The 16,748-nt window shown below is 36.4% G+C and overlaps 1 protein-coding gene across 4 annotated transcripts in view; it reads left to right on the top strand.

Moving 5' to 3' along the window:
* LOC122805673 (neurexin-2-beta-like) overlaps positions 1-16,748 on the top strand; it is a 1,444,051-nt gene that overhangs the window by 96,349 nt on the left and 1,330,954 nt on the right. The window lies entirely within an intron of this gene.

The following is a 16,748-nucleotide window of genomic DNA, read 5'->3' as shown; positions in this document are numbered from 1 at the left end:
TTTCTAAGTGTTGACAGAAAAAGTAACACTGGCAACTTTAAAAGCTGTCTGACTCACTGATGCATTGAAATCTCTGGTATATTTTTTGGGAAGCCTTGTGTATAGGCAGAGTTCACTAAAAATCTATAACTAGTGTAAATGTACTGTTGCTACCAGCAACAATTGAATGTTTCAGTTGCGGTTCTTTGTCTCTTCTGAAACTATCTTTAGGAATATGAGGTGTGAATGAGGAGGCTGGGATCTGCCAGTTGTTTGCATCATAACCCAGAATCAGTACATATCCCAAAGGTTGAAACATCTTTGTTGTGAAGCTTAGTGGATTATTTCCTTTTGTATTGTGTTACTTTCCAATAACTTGCTTGTAATGTAGAATTCACTTGAGAGTTTAAGCAATCATGCAGAAGAAGAGATTATGGGACTCAATAACCTGAATTAGTGAGGAACTGGCCATGATAAATGTACATCCAAGACTTAATGATCACTGTGTCTAAAGCTAAGAATCAAGATACCTGCATGAGTGAATGACTGTTTAACCTATAAAGAAATTGTGATCAAAAGGCAGGTACAAGTCTCCAAGCTTTTTCGTGAAGAACCACAATCCAACAGCAATCAAACATCATTAAGTGATTGCACATTAACAATGCAGACAATTAATCACTTCCAGTTTTTAATGAGCAGTAAGACTAGAAAAAATTGTTATGTTAATATGCGATTTTGGAGATATTCTACATTACTTTGTTTGGGTACCAAATGCAATAGGTTCAGATAAAAAATGGTTTAGGACTTACTGAAGAATCACCTTGAAAAAATGTCAGTAATCTTGATTATACAAGGGCTTTCAAGGAGAGCTAACAACTGCCAGTGGAAGGTGAAGAAAAGAATCATGACTATTTTTGTTATTTATTAAGAAGAACTATACAAATAACAGAATCTCTAAAATAATAGCAAATGCTGTAACTTTATGCTGCCACATCCCTCCTGAAGCTGTATTCTTGAGTAATTATATGGGTTTATGAGTCTCGGGTATTACCAGACTTTATTCCTGAAAATTAAAGAAAACATATTACCTGTGTTTTATTGAAGAGTAGACACTGTTAAATTTGGTGAAGAATAACTTAATGTTAGGTTTGTAACAGAACAACTACAGTCATAGTAAGGCCTCTTGGCTTAGGTTGTATTGGTGCTAGTTTAATGGTTCATTTATTTATTTAATAATTGAAGAATGGCAAATCTCACTACTTAGTCACTCACTGATTGTTTTGTGGAGTTAACCAGAATATAGCTCAGAAGAATATTGCACATAGATGCATATATAATGCTCCATATACAGATACCGGTGTTTGGAAAAGTGGACATTACTGGAAAAATAATGCACTGCTCAAAGGTATGAAGAGCTATATGATAAGGAATAGGGTTGTCAACTTCTGAAAAGTATTTTATTTCAAAGAATTCACCTCTTGGAGAAGATTTCTGCATCTATGGGATTTAAGAAAATGAAAGAGGACATATGTGTTATTGTGAGAGCTGAATTTTATTTATAGTGCTTCCTTTTAAGCCACAGTACTGAAAGACTAGTTTATTTGTATTCGGTGTCAGGCTCTTCAGGGGAGTACACATTGTGCACCACTGTAGCTGTGCCATTCTAATAAACCTTGCATTTCCTTCAGCATTTTGCAATCCAGTCGGCCAGACACTGTACTGTATAATAGGAAACAACAACTGAGTGTGATTTGTTATCCTATAAAAAGTACTTGCCTGAGATAAGATTTGTAGTATAAATTGTTAAATATATCACTTTTACACTCCCCCAAAAATGCAGTACATTGTCTTGTTATACCTATGTAAAGGCTTCATCTGCATAAGTATTTGCGTAAAATATTCTTGAGATGACTGTGTAAGAAGGGCTGAAGTAGAGTTAAACAAGCATTTGTCACACACTGCTATCTGGGATTTAGGTATTATCATAGACAGTGAGCTGTCTTTATAGGTACAGATTTCTGCTGTTCTCAAATTATTATTGTACCTGTCTTGTCTCATGTGTCGTGGATTATTGTTCAAATCTAAATGCATCCTAGTTCTCCTTTTTTCTGCCTTTATTCACTCCTTTGTGGAATATAATATTGCGTTTGTATATGATTAGTGCTAAACTATTCTCCCAACTAGAAAGACCACAGCCTTTTCTAATGGAAAGAATCCAAGCTGTAAAAAAAAAATCAATTTTATCTAGATAAGCTAAAATCACTAAATGAATCCATAGACTGATACAAGGTGATCCTTGCCATGCCTTCTGAATGATGTCAAGCACTCCTGTCTATGACCACCCTTTCTTCAGAAGAAAAGCATCTCAAGTAATACCTACACTAAGGACCTATTTCTGTGACAAAGCATAAACAAGTCCTGACACAGTGATAAATCCATTACTTAGTGCCTCTTACACCAATGGAGCAACATTCCCCAACATATTCGACAGTGTAAAACCCCATCCATGTTCAAATTTAAAACAGATGAGGGGATGAGATCTCATAAATTAATTTCATGAGTCACCTGTTACAGACTTGTAACACTTTGCATTATTATCACATCTCAACCCTCAGTATTTCTTCTCTGCATCTTTTTCCTCCCTTCTCTATAAACCTATGAACTTTAATAGGGAGAAGTTGGAGAAAAGGGGAGGGGGATGCAAAGAAAAAGAAATAGTGTGAAGTAAATACCTTAACCATTATGCCAAAAACCAACCCCCTTTCCTTCTACTTAGAGGACTGCATAATGTTTCCCTCTAGCATAATCCATGCTGAAAATAGTCTATATTTTCCAAATTAATATATTCCTCTTACCATTATCTTCTGAACTATTATTACCTTGCCATCAATAGTGCTTCTGTTGCATCGTTGGCTGATTCTACAATGGTTGATATACATCTGCCTTAGTGTAAGCCAACAAGCTTTGAATCTTGTAGAGTTTAAATCACAAGTAAATAAGAGGCATTACTTCTAAAAATAGTAAGTTGTTTTTGCTTACCCAGAATGCCTTGCTGATATGTATATGGGTATATCTATCTATATATATATATATATATATATATATATATATATGTATGCCCTATAGCTGCCATGACATCATTTTTTGGTATTGATCATAGAGATGAAATAAATAGCCATTGAAGTTACAACAACAAAAAGTACACTATAATCTATTTTTTTTTTCAAATTCATTTACAGTTTTATCATCAGGAGAAGAGATATAAATTAAACTAAATGTAAAACAAGGATTCATGGAAAAATCAGCAATATACTTACTACTTTATAAAAGCAAGCCAATGCATAAAATTGTATAAATTAGACAGATTGCATTCTGCACACAATAAATGAAGGAAAGGCCACTGTGGATATTTCAGTTCAGTTTCCCAAAGACAAAATAATTAGATGACAGCTGTTACTCTGCAGTCATTTTTCCAAAGCAGTGATAATACCCACTTGAGAATAGTCAATAGCAACATAACCAAAGAGCTGAGCACATGTGTATAAACAGAAATAGTAGTGATGTCGGAGTGCTTGTCAGCAAAACACCTCTGTTAATTATAGTTTTTTTTTCTTTGTGCTTTAATCAAAATATTGCTGGATTCCTCAAATGAGTTTTAGTGCTAGCAGCAGATATTTTTTTATAAAATTATCCTATTAATAATAAGAATTAACTTTGCATTTTGTGGATTGAGTTTATTTGCTTAAGCAGTTAACTCTATTTTGCTAATGTTAAATGTGGCAGATGTAACGCGAGGAGTTTAGTTCTAGATGAGAATGAATTATATACGAAAGATTTACACAGCAAATATATAACATAGTATAGTTGCAGTCTGAGCATAATATACTAATTATGTCATAACCCAGGTTAAAGGAAAGCATAAATTATACAATATAGCCAGATTATTGTAAAAGAATACTGCCCATAAAACTATATACCCTGTAACAGATATTACCCCAACTATTAATATGGAGACTGAGTGGGACAGTGGATAGTCTAATTATATACTGTAGAAAGTATTCAGACTGGTGTCATTTATCAAAGATACTGCAGAGGAACTCTGGTTAGACCTGGGTAAAGTACACTAATTTTCATCATTAGGTATGAGGACAGTAACAGTAACATGTCAGATTTTCTAGTGCGCCCCTTCAGATTTTTCCAGCTTAAAATATAGAAGTTGTTGAATGTTATCGACTGCATCATAAAAGAGGCTTTCCCAAATGCTGCTTGGCAAACAGAAACATGATGTACTTCCAGATGTAGGAGTAGCATTCAGGGATGCAGATGGAAGGAGAAGGCTTAAATCTAAATCCTAAATATTTTGCCATTGCACAAGTGGTTGATCAGCATCGTAAAGCAGATATAGCGATTATTTACATTGCTGTCAGTTATGACCCCTTTAGCCATGTATCAGCTGAATTTGATTTGCAGCCATCCTCATTTGTAGACCAGTAAAACAAAAAAGTACATCAGAGCACTACAGAGACAAGGTCAGACATATGTTATACAACAGTAGATATGACAGCAGCTGACATAAGTAAAAAGTAAAAACTCATGTTTCATGGGCCAGACAATATGCCTCCTGGCTTACTGTGCATTTCTAAGGAAACCTCACAAACCCCTAAGCCATCATAGTAACCAAAAGGTTATTTTGCAGACATGCCCCTGGTTTATGTTGACAGTCTGTAGTGCTACCAATTGATGGGACAGGTCACATCTTGCCTGAACAATTCAGCTTCACCAGAATTCTGTGCAGAAATATTGAGAGAATCATTATCAGAGATTATTCAGAATTATAGGGAAACTACTTTTGTTAGATGCAGAAATGCATGGTTTTGTTAAAAGGTGTTATTGCCTCTTGAATCTTGTGTTATTTATTGAAGAGGTAACATCAACGCTTGATGAAGCAGTCACTCAAAGTGCATGCTAAGGATTTCTCTCATGTAAGAGAATGATAAATCAAGACCATTGACTATCAAGCCTTAAATAATTCAGTAGAAGAAACACTGACTAAGTAATAGGACATAGCAAGTCAGGGTGGGGGTGGGTTCAGGAGTCCTTTCTATTCTAGTGGAAGTTACCATTTGCGTCACACAGCTGTTTAGTGAGGACACTTATTTTTGAACTATTTGTTTCATATATAAAGGTGGGAAATTTGCAATGAGTAACCGAATATCCTGATGATCTGCAATAAAAGATAACAAGTGTTCAGCATTGATCTACAGAAATACGTATCTCGTGCTGTAGTAAGGACCTCACCCTTAATGTCAGTAACTCTAATATCAGATATTATGATAATGACTGCATCATTAAAAGCCGAGGGAAAATGATAGATGACATTTTAAACTTGGATCACTGTGTATTTAACAAAGTAAGTAAAGCATATAATGTAGCCTACCTAATTGTAAAATTCATGTCTGGTCAGTCAAGCGAGGTTGTTGCACCACTTTTTACCCTAGTCATGTGACTCATTATTTTAGCCTTTTATCAGGAGATTCAAAACACTATAAAATGGTATAATTCCTTACCAGATCTCAATTCCCAGTGCTTATTATAGCAATCAAACTCTTGAATGTCATTTGGTGGTAAGCTTGACAACTGATCTTAAGAATGTATGAACTTATGAAACTATAAATCCCAGTGGTAACTATTATTCACTGTGAAAGTTCACTGTAATGTAAACTATCTTGCACCCTGACACCCTGGAAAATAACTTTAATACCCATTCCTTAAACCTTTTAATCTCCTTCTCTACAAGAATCCAGACTTGTTTCAGTTCTTGCTACCCTCACAAAACCATTCTTTGGGAAGGTTATATACAGTAATCTAATTGATCATATTAGTAAATATGGCCTGCTTACAATCTCTTGACTTGGCTTTGGAGAAGGTACCAACACCCTCACTGCAATCTATTTCATTAGAGGGAAGGTGTTCCTAATGAAGCCTATGTACCTGAAGCATTGTGAATAACTTGGCTATAAATTCAGAGTGCGCAGCATAGCAGCCTGTATAACTTGTATGTTTTCACTGACTTCAATGCTTGAAAAAAAATGATCTACATAATTATAAGACTGTTTACTTTTTGTTTAGCTCATTACTCACTCCAGTATATATGTCCTAAATTACCTCTCAGCCTCAGCTCAAGAAATCTGGGCGAAGCTTAAAATAACCGGGGGTGATTTGGCAGAAAAACAGAAATTGTATGAGGCACTGACTAAAATCATGAGATAAATATCCTGACATTCTGTGAAAATATGGACAGATGAGAGGTAATTTTCACTTTTCTGCTACCTTTCACATACCTGTTTGGCTGTACTGTAAGCAGTAAAGCTCACAGCAGCAAGCTGCAGCATTTAGCAGCAGTGAGAGGAAGTTTAGCTTCCTACACTGCTTTGGATGAATTGTGTATTTGTGTGTGTATATATAACTATGTCAGTACATATATATGTGTGTGTGTGTGTGTGTGTGTGTGTGTGTGTGTGTGTGTGTGTGTGTGTGTGTGTGTGTGTGTCTGTGTGTCTGTGTGTCTGCATGTGTGCGCGTGTGTGCGCGCGTGTGTGTGTGTGTGTGTGTGTGCGTCTGTGTGTGCGTGTGCGTGTGTGCATGTGTGTGTGTGTGTGCGTGTGTGTGTGCGTCTCTGTGTACGTGTGCGTGTGTGCGTGTGCGTGTGTGTGTGTGCGTGTGCGTGTGCGTGTGTGTGTGTGTCTGTGTGTGTCTGTGTGTGTGCGCGTTCTGTGTGTGTGTGTGTGTGTGTGTGTGTGTGTGTGTGTGTGTGTGTGTTTTGCCTGTCTCTCTAGTGTCTGGTGGAATGCCTGTTGTTTTTAACATAATCTGCTTGGACCTGTAGGTTTACGTGGGCTTGCTTATTCATGGAAAGCTTGCACTGTAGGAACATCAGCTTTCAAGGTCTAGCTTGCTTGATCAGCTCGTTCACTTATATGCCATTGGCAAGCCGCAGTTAAATACATTGTAACACTGTATAAGGCAACTGGCTTGACTCAGTTTTACTGTCTGGAAATACATTAAAATATCATTCATGCCTTGCTAATTTGTATATATTTTTTGCTTCACTAGAAGAAATTGTGCACAGAGACATATCAGTTCTGCAGCTCTTGCACATCGCTGTGTATGGCTTGTCTTTGGAAATGTTGCAATGCCTTTCTCTACATATCAGCTGTATAAGTTGCATGTTTTCTAATATGGTGCCTCGGTTTCAGTAGTGATAACTTAGATATGTTTTTGAATTAGTATAATTCTGTTTTAAAATCATTGAGTTGCTATTTTCATTTCAAAGATGAGATGTCGACAATGTGGTTGGTCTGTAAGACAGTACCAAAGATAAGAGAAGATGGACACACACACACATATTTAGAAGTATAAAAAGAAGAAGTTCAAAGGCATTTTCTTTTGCGGTGTAGTACAGTAAGAAACATTTTGCTGCAAGGTATTTTGTATGTGGTCCATTTATCACAGCTAGAAAATAAACAGTAAGAAAATAATTTGGGGAGTTTTGAAAGCAACATGCAGGCTGTGCAAAATAAAGATCAAGTCATATAGGCAAAGCATTGGTTATATAGTTTCATAGGTAAACACTAGGATAGCTGCCTTTGTGAGCCATTTTAAGACTAGCCAGTTTTCTTTTTATGCTCAAAATAACCTATCCCATTTGGTTATTGATTGGCCTTACCCATCCCATGGCTGATGATAACATACTACCTCTAATGAGAATAACTAGGATCATACCATAGGTAATTTGAGGGGATCCATGCATGGGATAAAGCATTTAGGAGTTGCCTCTATCCATTAGTAGTCCAGAGGGTAGACCGGGGGTAAATATTCTGTTTCCCATCTATAGATCTATATTGCACTTGAATATGGAAAGTGATGAACTTTGTTTTATGTGGATGGGGAGTCTGTTTCATAGCAACATAATCCTTTGCAGTAAATCCATCAGTAATGGGTCAGAGGATGCCTTGCATGCCAGACAGGTTACCTCTTAGCAGTCTGTAGGATACTGAGTATAGTGACAGGGCCTTGAGTTGGTCTGTGTAGGACATGTTGTGTAGGCCTTGTATCCCTTTAGTAAGGTGTTTCTGTAGGTGATCCAGTTGCTTGTGTATAGACAGATGCATGCTGAAATGGGCACTATATTTAATGATTGGCCTAATAAGGGTCGTGCAAAGAGGGACAATGACATCCCCAGATCTAGACACAGTCCCATCCCTAGATCTAGACATAATCCCATTCCTAGATCTAGAGACAATCCCATCCCTAGATCTAAACACAATCCCATTCCTAGATCCAGACACAGTCCCATCCCTAGATCTAGACATAATCCCATTCCTAGATCTAGAGACAATCCCATCCCTAGATCTAAACACAATCCCTTTGTTTATAAGCTGTGCAATATAGAAGGACTTTCTTACAGCAATACATGTTGGTGAAAAGTTAGGTCACTGTCCACACAGGTTCCCAAATCCTGAACACATTGGTGAACTCTTAAGGGTGTATTGTTGAAGTCATAGTTCCCTGGGATAGATGACTTCCCAAAGGATAAAATGATGCATTTTTTTGCATTTTTTTTAAGTCCATGATTTTGGCACCAGTTATTTATTTGGGAAAACTCTTCCTGCAGAATAGGTAAGTCATTTAGGGATTCAGTGATTACTCCTTGCTTCAAGTCATCTGCAAACTTAATCAGTCAGAGCCTTTGATATTGGCTTTTACTTCAAAAAAGGAGAGGTCCCAGTACAGAAACCTGGGTAAAAAAAAATTACTGACTTGTAGGAAAGGAGAAAAAACAGGTCTGGTGCATAATGGATCCAGACTGTCATGGATGGCTGTAGATGTTGTGAAGAGAACATTGGTAGGTGATGCAGTGTGTGTGAAGAATTCCTGCTGTTTGGTAAAGCAGTCAGAGCTGTTGATTGACATTGGTCTAAATAGGATTCCCATGGTTCAAAAAATTGATTGATACCATGGAGAGGTTCAGAAAACAACCGTGGACTTCATCTACAGAAAAGAGAGATAGAGAAATTAGAAATAGAACCATGAACACTGAAATGACTATCAGCATGGGGAATATTAAGGTTCATATAAGTGATAAACAAACGGCATGAAACACAGAATGCACAGATGTCTCCTAAGCGCTCTTTGATCTTTGAGAAGAGGACTGGCGGTGATTACTGTACTGAGGGAAACTGATTACTTTGAAAATGAAGAAAATGGAAGGCCGGAAAAGCATTTAGCAACAAATTATTAGATACAGGAAATCTAAAAGAAAAGTTGGAAGACGATGTGGAACTATGACACTATTTGGCTTTCAGAAAGAGGATAGCAAGGAAGTGGTATGTCACTGCAAACTGCTGCAGAATAAACAACTATACTGAGTCTAGCTCAGAGTGTTTATCCTATTAAGACCTGAAGAGTGTCTGTAATGTTGTGCCATTTGTGCTTTGATACCTTTTAGTTAATGATGCAGTTATACTAATGTAGTATTTCTCAAATGGTGAGCCCTGCAGCTATATAGAGCTCTACGTTTATTTCAGGTGAGGCATGATCAAATCTGAAACAAAGTTAAGACAGTGAACTATCTACTATTGCTGTTGTGTAGGATGAGGCTAAGTGAATAAATGTATGTGTCAGACTACATGTCATAGTGTAACAATAATGTACTGATTCAAATGTGTCTTTAATTTCATGTACTATATTTATGTATTTGTATATAAGGTTATGTTGGTATATTGATGGAATGGAAAAGTTGATGTGTTGTTCTTTATATGGCATAGGTATGAGAATGCCAAAAATACTTGTTTTTATATTTAGACAGAAGGCAGGGGCTTTCACTGGTCGATAGTGTAATGTACTCTAGGGATGAGAATGCCAAAAGTACTTTTTTGGATATTTAGACAGAAGGCAAGGGCTTTCACTGCTCGAAAGATGGAGAATCTTTGTATGAATACATTAAAAAGGCATCTGAGTTGTGATCTTTTTACAGTAATGCCAATTCAGCAATAAAGAGACCCCTATGAGAAGCTTGCCTGCATTTTATTTCTCTTTTATTCACTTTTACCTGTATTCTAGACATGGAAAAAAAGAGAGAAATACAGGCATAATATGAGTCATGCAAGTGAGAAATAACATCCTTGTTTTTTTGTGTTTCACTTTGAAAATAGGATACATTTTCCTGATATTTTGAGTACTAATTTTTATTTCTGGAGCTAATGCCACTGAATTTAATGGTCATGGAACTGAATGTGGACTGAGAAACAGGGGTGGCTGACTCCAAGAATTCAGCAAGCAGGGACAGTGAATACAATCAGAGCAAAGTCCTGCTTTCCACAAAGCTTTTATTTATAAACAGTGAGAACTTTATTTTCCTGCATTGTGTCACACACTCCATAGCAGTTGTCACTTTGAGTAATGTAGTCTCCATGTCGCAAGACAATTTCGGAAGTTATGATATACAGTCATGGGCAGCAGTACCTAGGAAAACTGATAAGGTTTTATATTGGCTTTGTGAAAGCATTACAGAAAAAGATAAAAGACTAATATTAAGAAAGAATACCAAGAAAAACAGATTCAATGCAGTTTCAGTTGCATTAAGCCTCTAGCACATTTATGCAGATCAGGTCCCAGAGAATTATTCCCTGTTCTCCCACTGGGAAAGGCTATTCATAGATTCTAGTTCAGAAATCTCTCTTCCTTTCTGTGCTATTTATCATCATTAGTATAAGTCCAAAGCACACAGACCAATTCAGGTTGAATGGGCCATTCATCTTTTATACCATTATTGTTTATGTGTCATACTTCTCTTTATGTGTTTTTGATAAATATTCTTGAAATGCTTTTCTTGTCTACTGTGTAAGGTAAAGGTTGAACTTAGACAGTGGATCTATAACCCCAATTTCCTCAGGTTAACAGGGTTAGAGAGTCTCATCCCACACTATCTTTGCTGCTCAATAATTATTGCAGTGCAAGTTTGAGTTACCTCATACCTTTGGTTGTTAATTTAATTTTTTTTTGCCTTTTTTAATGTGGGCATAAAATGCATGTGAGAAATAAAAAGCATTGGCCTTGCGTGACAATGAATCAGAAATATATTAAGACATATCAAATTTATACTGGTGTAGGATACAGGCCTTTAAAGTTCTCAGAAATTTCAGTACTTGCTTTTGGGAAATGTTCACTTCTTTTCAAATACATTTTCCACGTTAATTTTTTTCATTACTAGACATTAAAAAAGAAGTTATCACTTTTAATTTTCATAAATGATTGTAGTTTTGTTAGCTATGTGTTCAAGATGGAAGTCTTTGAAAGGAAATAAGTGAGCTATACTTTACTAAAGGATCAAATGTTTAATGAGACATTTTTTTCTGTTAGCTGTGAAATTACTTTTTGCAGGCAGGTACTTAGAAGCCCTGATGCTGGCTTTATTTATTTATTTTTATTTTACATTTGTTCACTGGAATAGTCCGTCTGGATACATGTCCATTTTCAGCAGAGGCCCGGGGAGAAAAGCTCCACAATAATAATAATAATAATAATAATAATAATAATAATAATAATAATAATAATAGTACAATAATATTCCAAGAGAGCAAAGGATATAGATACAATATATCAGATAGTTCACCACAGTAGGAACACATAGGCATATGCTAAAGCTCAACAGAGTGAGGAAAAAATATGAGATCAATCATTTCACAAATTTAGAGCACATTAGGGAAACTACAGTATACAGAAAGGATAAACTCAGCAGGCATAACTGTACATTAAGATATGACACATCAGATGAGTTGAGTATCTGCTTGCTTATAGTCTAATAGCTAAAGAAAAGACCAAATTGTTGGATTGAGCTAGTCATGGTTTAGGCAAGGGCAGAGCCAATTAGCTCTTAAGTATTTTTGAGGCCTTTTTTAAATAGAGGAAGAGATAGCTCTTGGGTAAGGTTTGCAGGAAGAAGGTTCCAGATTTTACCCCCTGAGTTAGCAACCATGGAATCACCTGCTTTATTATTGGATTTTAGGGTAAGGACTGATAGCTTGTTGGATGAAAGAAGTGGCCTGATAGCATTATGTGGGCTAATAATGCTCTTAAGAGCTGGGGTATTGTCCGGATGGTTGAGTATTTTGTGTGCTACTGTAAGCTGGTTAAGCTTTAGAAAGGAAGGAAATTCCAGCCAATCAAGTTGAGTTAGGTTTTTGCAGTGGTGTGTCCTGTATGCCATACCTGTGGTGAATCTAGCTATATGGTAGTAACAGGAAGATAGCGTGCTGAGGTTAGCTTTAGAGAAGTTTGCAAATACTGGTGAGGTGTAAAGGAGAGTGGAGAGAAGATGGGTTCAGGCAATAGCACTCCTAGCAAAAGAGGTTGGGAGAGGTTTGGTCTTGTAGACGGATCCTATTTTTTTGTTGATGTTAGTAACTATTATTACTCCTAGGAGCTTAGTTTGGTTATCTGGGGAGATGATTGTATCATTGTTAGACTTAATAATGAAGAATAGATGAGTGGATCTAGAGGTGGGAGAGAAAAGCAGCAGCTTGGTTTTGTTGGGATTCAAGAGAAGTTGTCAATCAGTTAGCCAGTTTTCAATACTGTTAAAGGTATTCTGGGTTAGGGATAGCAGATTAGTTTGTGAGGAGGAGGAGTAAATCAATGTAGAAGAATCGGCATGCTGGATACAGTGTGCATTTGGGATAGTGGTATGGAGGTCAATGATGAAGATAGAGAAGAGGAGGGGACCTAGAATAGAGCCCTGAGGGACTGCTAAGGTGTCCGGGAGATGTGATGACAGTTTGTCCTGCCATAAGACAGCCTGCTGTCTGCCCCTTAGACAGGACTGAAACCATCGTAGAGAGTGATGGGTCAGGAAGACAGCTTTCAGGGTACTAAGCAGAAGTTGATGGTTGACCATATCAAAGGCCTTAGAGAGATCCAGAAGGAGTGCAGATGATAATCATAAGAGAAGATTCACATGAAGAGCACCAAACTGTCGGTCTAACCAATCTGTCTGTCCTGTATTACACTACTGTGATGTGCTGTCTGAACAAACTCATGCTGTAAACTGATTATAGTAGTGCTGTGGTTGTCTGAAGTGTGAGTCAGTTTTTAGTGTTGGTGTATGACAGAGGAGGGATGAATCTGGTCTTGAGATATGAATGTTGATAAATGGAGGAGGCCAGGGTGCTCTGATCATTGGAATGAGGACTGCTGGGAGAAGATTATACCATCATCTAACTGGAAACTTTTGAGTCAGCTAGTCAGCTTGAGTCTGTCTGTCAGCTAGGTAGCTAATGTATGTTTACTTCATGTTCTCAATAAAGGAAGAGGTAGAAACAAAAATACATATGGAGTAACAAATAAAATCAATCAAAAATAATCTCCAAGATTGGAAAAGTTATTGTGTTAAGGTATAAAAAAGGTTACCTTAAGCCCAGTTTGGTAGTTATACATCTTAAGGTATATATATATATATATATATATATATATATATATATATATATATATATATATATACATATTTATTGAAACTGTAGAGGAAAAAATAAAAATCCACAGGTCCAGAGCCTGAAAGGAAGGGAACAGATCATGACAAAGTTCAGTTTATTTTTCTAGGGTCACCAGTAGTCACATAAGTACCAGACATTGATGAAAACAACGTCAGTAGTGGGTGGAGACCCACTATGACGGGATCTTCTTAGCAGGAGACTTTAAAACTAGAAGGAAATCATTGGAGATTGTTGATTAGACTAATTGGATAACAGGGAGCCAGCACAAAGTCTGTAGAAATGGAGTACTATGAAGGACCTTGGAACAACCAGGCTGCTGAATTTTGTAACAGCTGCGACCTGTTAGCTTTGATGCTATGCCTCAGGTAAAGGGCAGTAGTGTAGTCCATGTGAGAAATAACCAAAACATGAAACACATAGAATGCATTAGAAAGAACGAATCACCAAGACAACCTTTTATGAAGTGGGGAGACTGCCACATGTTTGTAACGCAGGTGTTACAGTGGAGTTTGCACTGTAGCAGTAGTGCACCCCAGTATGGGTTAACAGTCTGTAAAATAGCAGTGCTTAATACTTATGTGACATTATCTACAGAGCAGGAAGCCCAAATATGGCAGAAATGAGAGTAAGTAAACAGACTTGGGTAATAAGTAAAGTGCACTACAGAAACTTTCTGAATTTGTCTGTCAACTCTCTACATACTAACTTAGAACAAGTGATCCATTTTACATATATCTTTCTCATTCTGTGATACTTGGCAACAATTTGTTCTCCCATATATCAACTGCCATTGAAGAATGTGATGACACTATCACCTTGCTTACTCTTCCATTGTAGGGTGCATAGAGGTCTTTTGGAACTGTCCTTCTGTAACCTAGGCAACAGGTCTCCACTGAACCCCCCAACACCACACTGTGCCCCCATCCTGGTCTACCTACACCATCCAGATTACTTGAAAAGCGCCCCTGCTAGAGCGGCTCCCTAGGCGGCCGCCTAGTTGGCCTATGCCTAAGGCTGGCTATGAGTGACATCCCAACTCCATATGCAAAAAATGGGGCAAAAGGGGTTATAATTGGATGGGTGGATCATTTGAGCTGCTTAGTTATACAAAAAGGTTATTATTTCAAATGGTGAAACATATAATTTAAACAGCTTAACTGTCAGGCTGGTTTTATGGTTTTAAACTGAAAATCTGCATTGTTAGAAAAAAAAAAAAGTTCAGATATTTCGACAGCCTTTATTTTTTATTTTATTTATTCATTTATTTATGTTTTTTGAGTGCTCATTCATGCCATAGAAGTAACAGTTAATATAAAAATCAAATATAAGTAATGTTTCATGTATGCCATAGCTCTCTTCATCTGTAGAAAAGTTAAGAGAATGGGCAGCTGGAAAAGCTTGCCTGATTTTTATCTACACTTAGTGTTTTCATTGTAGAGACAGCGGGAGCTAATTTTCCTTTCATTCCTCTTGTTTTTTTGCATGCATTTTGTTCTTTAATCTTGAGTCTGAATTGGACAGAGCTAAAGAATAATTGCTACTTAAATGACCTTGTCTTAACCAGTTTTAGGTCTTGTTAACTCAAGGACATTTTGCAATAGAAGCTATTAAGGCGCTTCTCAAAATAAGCTGTTTTGTTCAATAAATTTGCATCCATCAGAAATATCTTACTTACCAAGTAATATATCGAATGATTAGAAAAATATTTCTAGCTACCACTTTACCTTTTCTTTATGTAATTCTTCTCTTTCTCCCCTTACCTTTGATTTCTCTACTGTATCCCAAAAATTGAAGCAGGAACTGGAAAGTATCACAAAACCAGTGACCAAAATAGAATATTTTCCAGCACAGTCTGCAGAGAGGTTATCGTCTCTGGAGGTTGTGCTGGAAAATATTTTATTTTGGTTCTCTACATTGTCATATTAGTGCCTATAGACTTAATTTCTTTTTCTCCATTTGTTTTGTTTTAGTCATATCACTTGGCCTGTTTCCAAATATTAATAATTTCCAGTGTGAGTTCAAGATGAATAAAATAAACCTTTCATGTAAAGACTGCATTTGTTGATTACAATAAACTAGGACAGAGCTGTCCTTCATCTGAAAGCATTGGTTTCCAGAACAACAGTGCTGTTAGAAGTGGAATTAAGTGGTAGTCATTACATGGATTTTTTTTATGGAAAAATAAGGATTCAGCATTTGTGACAGGAGTATTTATGGGGTGTTTAATGACCTTTCTGTACATATTTGGTTCATCTATTTCAAGGCACTGTGATCAACCTATACTGCACAGCAAAAAAAAAAAAATTGAATTATAAAGCATCCATGGCTGATTAGGTAGGTAACTACAAGCAGACCAATAGAGAAAAGCTACGGTATTATATATGACCAGCAGGGTAGAAGCCCATACATGGTGGCTAGCTGCAAACGCATTTGAGCTAAAACTTATACTAGATTTAAAATTCAAAAAATAATGCAGTAAATGAGGTCTACAATAAATTATAAAACTATTGTGATGTTATTCACTTTTTTTGTGTATTATCTGTGGTACTGTAATCCATTTACCAGTCTCATAGTTTGCAGTGTGTCTGTGTATCTTTTTTTTTTTTTTTTTTTTTTTTACTGATATGAACCTGCTAGCTGATTTCTCTGTCAGGAATTTTATATTAGCAACTGAAATATGTGAATTTTATCACCTCCCAAAAGGCTATACTGCTACTGTCAACATTATTTATTTATCTTTAGCAGTTTTATTTATTCATTTGCATTTCTGAAGTGAACATTTTTTTTTTATCTTGAAAGATAAATTGCTTTCTCCTAAACCACTTGCATATACATATAAGATGATATTGGATTTAAAATTTAAAAATCAGACTTTTCACTCTTATTGACCTCATAGATTCTTCACTAAAGACATCAAGTATGGCTAGACATATGGAAAATAGTCTGTTGTTTATGCTTTTTGTACATAATGTATTTTTCTTTAACACTTATTTAATCCCTATTAAAAAAAATATTTCCTCCCAGGTTTTGTTTCTACCCATTCAGGATGCAGCCATTTTGCATATATTTTGTTATTGTTCCAGTAAAGAACCTACACTCTTGTATTAACTTAGTACAGCATAATCCATTTTCACACACTTTTGTCTTTTTCCCATTGTATTTGAATTTCTTTCCTACTCTAAACAATACAGTGGCATGATTTCTGTGGTGCCTTGGCCT

Source organism: Protopterus annectens, chromosome 6.part1 (assembly GCF_019279795.1).
Source record: "Protopterus annectens isolate FY-2018-M chromosome 6.part1, PAN1.0, whole genome shotgun sequence".
Taxonomy (NCBI): domain Eukaryota; kingdom Metazoa; phylum Chordata; order Ceratodontiformes; family Protopteridae; genus Protopterus; species Protopterus annectens.
This window is presented reverse-complemented; position numbering and strand designations above follow the sequence as displayed.